This window comes from Monodon monoceros, unplaced genomic scaffold (assembly GCF_005190385.1).
Source record: "Monodon monoceros isolate NGI ecotype Baffin Bay Population unplaced genomic scaffold, NGI_Narwhal_1 Super_Scaffold_12, whole genome shotgun sequence".
In the NCBI taxonomy this organism is placed as follows: domain Eukaryota; kingdom Metazoa; phylum Chordata; class Mammalia; order Artiodactyla; family Monodontidae; genus Monodon; species Monodon monoceros.
In genome coordinates, this window is record NW_021703768.1 from 63,345,274 (window position 1) to 63,352,208 (window position 6,935).

A 6,935-nucleotide genomic window follows, 5' to 3' on the forward strand; every position below is an offset into this window, starting at 1 on the left:
GGAAAAACCTGGGAACTTGAGTTAAGTTTCTTGGAATTTCTTTCTGTGAGATTGGTGATATTTAGTAATGTTCTGAAGCCAGAGCTAGTAAGCAAAGCATGAGCTCTCCTATTTTGTCGCTCTTCAGCAAGGAGGTTATCATCATCATCGTCATCGTCATCAAACATATGTTCTGTGAATACTGTGGTTTGACATTGATTTCTTAATCTATTTTGATGAATACTAAAACTCTCCACTTCTAGGTTTATATTCTAAAGAAACTTGTGCACATGTACATGGGAGATGTGAATTTAAAAAACTCACAGCAGCATTGTTCATAAAAAGACAAAAAAAAAAAAAAAAAAGGGAAACAGCCCAAACACCCATCAGTAGTAGAATTGATAACTAAATTGTGGTCCACTCATAACAAAGGAATACCAGAGTAGCAAAACTGAATGAAATACAGCTTTGTGTATCAATAGATGATAAAACTCAAAAATGTGTTGAACAGAAAAGCAAGTCATACAAGCCTATATATGTATGATTTCATTTACATCAATTGTAAAAGAAGGCAAAATTAGACAATATATTGCTTAAGGATACACGTATATGATAAAACAATTAATAGAAGCATGGAGTGATTAACAAAGTTTCAACATATGGTTAATTATGGTGGACAGGGAAAGGAGCATCACCAGGGAGAGGTAGAAAGGAAACTTCTAAGGTACTGGTTATGTTCTATTTCTTAAGATGGATAGTAGGTACATAGCTCTTCTTTTATTATTCTTCTTTAAACAGCACATATACACATATACACTATTGTGAAGGTATGATATATTTTACACTAAGAAAGTTTAAACAGTAACAAGCTAATATTTTTTAATTAACTTGGAAATTCTATATTGCAGTTACAAAGATACACCTTAAAAACTGTTTTCTTTTTTATTTAGAATTAAAGCTTGGTTTTAGCTTAAATCTCAGAACATATTGAGAATTAAACATAGTACAAAATATTGCAATAAGGACCATGTTTTAAGAAATACACTTATACTAAGGGTGGGAAGGCTAAAAATGGCTAGGTCTGATGTTGGAAATAGCTGTATTTATGCTGGGCCAACACATTTGAAAAACCAAACGTTCTCTTTTCATTGATGTTTCAGGAATTATGACATCATATCTAGTGAGTGTTACATTGAAAACCAAATCAACCTAGTAATATTTTCCTCATGTTTTAGATGTGATATTACAAAAGCTTAAGTTGTCAAAGCGAACAGCAGATATAATCTATTATTCAATTTAATACATCCTCAGCCATTTGGGTAACAGAAATTTGTTCTTCCTGAAATTAACATGGCCTTAAAATAAACAACTCTGCATGTGTGTATCTTAGAAACTTTATAAGGAAATCATTTTCTATTACCATGTGTGTATTTATTGTTGTAGATTATTGTATTATATGAATCTAGTTATATCATTAAGCTCTGCAAAAGTAAAGACCTCTTGGCTGAAGGGTGGAGCAATTCTCTATGTCAATTGCTAGAGGAAGAGGTAAGACCTTAGACAGGAAATGGGAGCTGAGAGAGCAGGCTCTAGGTTTGGGGTTAACAGCCAGGGAGCTGGATCTCTCTTCCTCTTTCTAGACTTTAAACATTCTAGATGCCCAGTCAAGGCCTCCACACCCACATCATACATGTGTACAAAGTGGAAAAGGCACCCCCTCCCCAAGTCTTCCTCAAGGCATTCTAGTTTCAATGATTATAAAAAGTATCACAATGTACTGACTATGTAACAAGATACTTAGCTGCCATTCACCAGAAAATTATTTTGGTAAACATAGAAATCTGTGATGTCTACAATGCGAATGGTGCCTTCTAAGATGTGATATCTTTGTGCAGTGCCCAACCTGCCTAACTGTATGTTAGTTCTGTGTCTGGGATTGTACACCTATGTGGTGGGTACTCGTGTATGGTATTTACCATGATGAGGAAGATTGGAAGCTAGGAGGAATCCAAGCAAAATTTCTTTTTCTAAGGCCTCATGTGGAATGGGGAGGTAGCTGTGAGAAAGCAGAGGCCACCTTGGATATACTTTATTTTTATTTATTCTTTTTTTAAACCATCCCCTAGATTTTAGTCGATTCTTTTTTCACAACCCAGCCTGGTCTCAGTGTGTTCAAAGAGGAGCAGCTCCTTATCATCCAGGTAGGATGGTGGCAAGATGATCCACCGGGAGGGGAACTTCACGGGGGAGAGTAGGGGTCCAGCTGCTCTTTTTCACCAGGAAACTTCAGACTTGGATATTCTGGGTTTTATTTCCTTACAGATGATCCCTTGAATTTTGTTGTGAGGAGCTAAGGATCTGTGAGTTTTGAAAAGGCAAATACAGGGCAGAGTTCAGATACTTCAGATTTTAATACTAATAGCTAATAATAGCTAACACTTATTAAGCACTAATTATGAGCTATGCTAAAATGTTTTACACACTTACATATTTTCATCTTTGCAACTATCGTATGAAGTGGGTTTACTAATATGGGAAATCGAGGCTTAGAGAATTTAAATAACTTTTCCCAAAAGACACAGGAAGTATCTGGTAGATAGCTGAATTGATCTAATATAGGTCTGCCGATCTGATTGTAGAACCCAATTCACCATTGTACAATCTAGAATAGTCCTTAAAGATTTAACACTTTCATAAATAGACTGAGTCTTGAGTCAGATTTATGTGAAGCCCCTCACTCCCAGAAAGGGCCCTGGCAATGTGCTCACACGGTCCCATGATTTTGTAAAACTTAAAGGCCTAATTTTTTATATTCATTTTCTTAAAGTAGCCTCCCAAATTGTGCAACTACTGAAGACCACGTGCTGCAACTACTGAAGCCCGCACACCTAGAGCCCGTGCTCCACAACAAGAGAAGCCACCGCAATGAGAGGCCCGCGCACCACAACGAAGAGTAGCCCCCGCTCGCCGCAACTATAGAAAGCCCATGCGCAGCAACTAAGACCCAATGCAGCCAAATAAATAAATAAACAAATAAGATATTTTAAAATTTACATGAAAATTGAGAAAATGTGAATACTGACTCAGCATTTGGTGGTATTAAGAACTTTTAAAAAAATTTATTTTATTCATTTATTTTTGGCTGTGTTGGGTCTTTGTTGCTGCGCATGGGCTTTCTATAGTTGCAAAGAGCGGGGTCTACTCTTCGTTGCGGTGCACGGGCCTCTCATTGCGGTGGCTTCTCTTGTGGAGCAGGGGCTCTAGGTGCATGGGCTTCAGTAGTTGCAGTATTAGGGCTCAGTAGCTGTGGCTCGTGGGCTCTAGAGCACAGGCTCAGTAGTTGTGGTGCACGGGCTTAGTTGCTCCTTGGCGTGTGGGATCTTCCCAGACCAGGGCTCGAACCCATGTCCCCTGCATTGGCAGGCAGATTCTCGGCCACTGCATCACCAGGGAAGCCCAAGAACTTTTTTGTTAATTTTTAAGTGTAATGATTGTGATTGTGTTTTTATAAAAAATCTGTATCTTCTTGAGATATATAATGAAATATTTACAGGTAAATGATATAATATCTGGGATTTGCTTCAAAATAGTTCTGGGGTAGACGGCCAGGGATGCTGGTGGCTGTGGGCATAGATAAGACAGAACTGACAGTTTGTTGATGATTGTGGAAACTGGGAGATGTATACATCAGTTCATTTTTATTATTCCCTCTTCTTTCATGTATGTTTTTAAACATCTATAATAAAGTTTTTATAAAATGTAAAAAATTTTCTTTATCTGCATCTATCTCTATCTCTATCGCATACTGTTTCTGTTTCTCTGGAGAACCCTGATTAATGCAATTAGAAATAAGGATCTGAGGAGGCTAATCTACAGGTTTCCTGTGGGCTGCATGTGGATTACATTAAAAAGAACTGGATTTGGGTCATCTTAAAAGAGACTCCGCCAGAGAACAAAAGTATGGACACCAAGGAGGGAAAGTGGGGGGGTGGGGGGGTGGGATGAATTGGGAGACTGGGATTGACATACATACACTAATATGTATAAAATGGATAACTAATAACAACCTGCTGTATAAAAAAATGAATAAAATAAAATTCAAAAAAAAAAGAGAGACTCCATAAAAACAGTCTTTCTAAAGGGTGGTTGTGAGCCATCTAAAGCTTCAAGCTGAGATGTGGTGATTGGAGTGGGAAGTGGTGGAGAAAGCAATCGTCAGTCTGAAATCATTTTCTGTGAAAGGAAACTGGAGGTTGGAGGTCCTCAGTAGTGAGAACTCAGAAAGTCCACCGCACCAGGCAGAGAACATTGCCTTTGTCCATGAATCCACCTCCTCCATTGATCAGACCATAGAAAAGCCACAAAGAGCAGCCTAGAAAGTGTAGAAGTCAGTGGGTCTAGGAAGAAAGAATACCCCTCCCCCCTTCACCCTGCCCCCGTTCCACACAAACCCACCCTGACCTTTCCCATTTGGGGCTTGCAAGCTTGATTCAGGCCTAAGGATGGAGGGAATGGGGGATGGGGGCATAAATAGAAACTTTGAACCAAATGAGGCCATAACATTTTAATATTAGATGATACTGAGCTTTTTAATACATGAACATGACCAGAAAAACTAGGATCTCTGCCTCAGATTTCATCCAAGGTTGGAGAAGAATAATTTGACAGAGAAGGTTTGAAAGAGCAGTGGAGAAAAAGAGCAAAGTGGCTTTCTTTAGTCCCTGATGCAGCCCAGCTCATTCACTTACGCAGTTACGTGCACATAGCTAAAAAAGAAATTTGGGGCATGCCAATTTATAAAACTCCCTTATGAGTACCATTATTATTTTACTTCTAAAAGTACAGTGAAAAGCTGAGTTCCCTTCAGATTTAAGCCTCAGGGGATTCTCTCTCTCTTTCATTCTTCAAATGAATGTACAGTAGGCCAGTAAACTCATTTCCTGAATCAACTGGATAATTCAAAGTTTCTCATCTCCAAAGTATAACCTTAACATCGTTTAAGCAGATTGAATATTGTAGCTTTTATGTATTGCTGTAATAATATATGTATCAAAATGACACCAAAACTTAACGAGTCAACAAGGTATGTTATTAATTCAGGGTGGTAAGAGTCTGTTGAAGAGGAGGGGGTGGTACCTGGCCGGAATCTAATCGCTTTTTATTAAGGAAAGACACCTCCACATGAGATGCAAATCATGAAAGTGGTAGGGCAATAGTCTTCAAACACTGCCCTCTTTTCCAGGAAACAATATCTTCGCCCTTAAGTCTTCATAACAATCTCTCAGTGTTTAGCAACTCACTGCTTTTTGCCAGTCAGCGAAGTTCTCTGCTAAAATATTGTCAGATCATCAACCCACAAGCTATAAACCACCTACCCACTAGCTCCATTCTTCAACGCTAATTTTCTTTTAATGACTGTTTGTTTGCCCGGGAGGTGGGGGAAGAGGGAGCTGTTTTGATGATTTATAGCACCTGCTTGCTCACTAAAATTTGGTTTGTTTAAATATGGAGTCTGATATTTAGAGAGCACTTGAAAAGTTTTGCAAGTAAATGAATACCTTTTTCTTGAAATCGAGCCAAAGGAATGATCCTCTTGGTTTCTTCTCGTTTGCCTAAAAGTGGAGAATCAGAAAGCATCAAAATGGAGGGCAGCCTCGACTTACACACTAGAATGGAGTATAAAACCTCCTGCATTATTAATAATCTAGTTTTGGTTTTCCAAAGCAGCCTCTGCTCTCTCAGGACCTGATGAATGGGTGGAATTTGAGGACCACCAGACTCACCTTGAATTTTCCACATGATGCTATTTTCAGTTTTCCACATCCTGTCTGTCCTTTATAGAAAATTTTTCTTCTGCTTCCATTCTTACTTTTCAAGCTTCAGGGAAACTTCCCTCTACAACTTCTACATATTGATAAAATGCTAACATCTCCTGATTACAGGTTCTTTTTTTTCAAAATGGAAACATGAGAACCTTCGTATTACCAGTAATGATTGAGAACCTCATCAAGAGCTCAGTGGGCAACTGTCCCTTGCATATTGGAAGCTGAAAGCCTGGCTAGAGTATATAACTTTATCTCTTTGGGTCACATATTGTACTGAAACATCATTATACTTTGTTGCAATTCTAGCTCAGGAATTAAAGGAAGCCTTTCTTTCTGTTTACTTTCACTTCAGCTTAGACAAGCCTTCAGTAAACTTTTTGCCCTAGAAGGCAACAATGAAGCTGTTGATGGGCTTAAGAGGTAGGCAGAGAGAAAAACGGAAAACAAAAAACAAAAAAACCCAGAAAGTAATGGGATTAAGAGAGAGCAAGGGAAAGAGAGGCAAGCCCAGAGGAAGAGAAGAGAGGGGGAAGGAAGAGGGAGAGAGATGGGAGAGGAGTTTATGAGGAAGACTGGCACATCAAGAGTATCACACATGAGATGTGTGACCACAGATGGCCCATGACCTAATATTAACTAATAAGAAGCATATGTATTGTACAAGTCTTTTGTACTTTCTTATAATGTAGAAATCACCAGCACATTTTATTTTCCTTGGTGTATTTGACATTTTTGAACTCAGTCATTTTATTTTTGAAAGAAGAGGTGACACCTACTCTAGGTTTTTGAAGAAAATTATATTAGATGGGATAAAGTAAATATAGCATTTAGCCAAATGCCTGGCATATCATTAAGTGCTCAATGAAATGTTAGATTCCCTTCCCTTTAAACAGTAGGTAAAACTTCTCATGAAAGAGAAAGAGCATGAGGAAAAAAACAACAACGAAGATGAAATCTATCAATAATTACATAGCCTCCTTTCTCTATGGATTCTGAACTCTTCCTCCAGGACTTCTTTTACCAGGGCTGTCAGCTTATAATAGAATTAGCTGATTTGCGTTTTTCTTCTTCTGCTTCCTCTATTAGAAGAAGTGGTGCTTGTTTTGCTTTGGGGGGGAGGGGAGAGTTGTT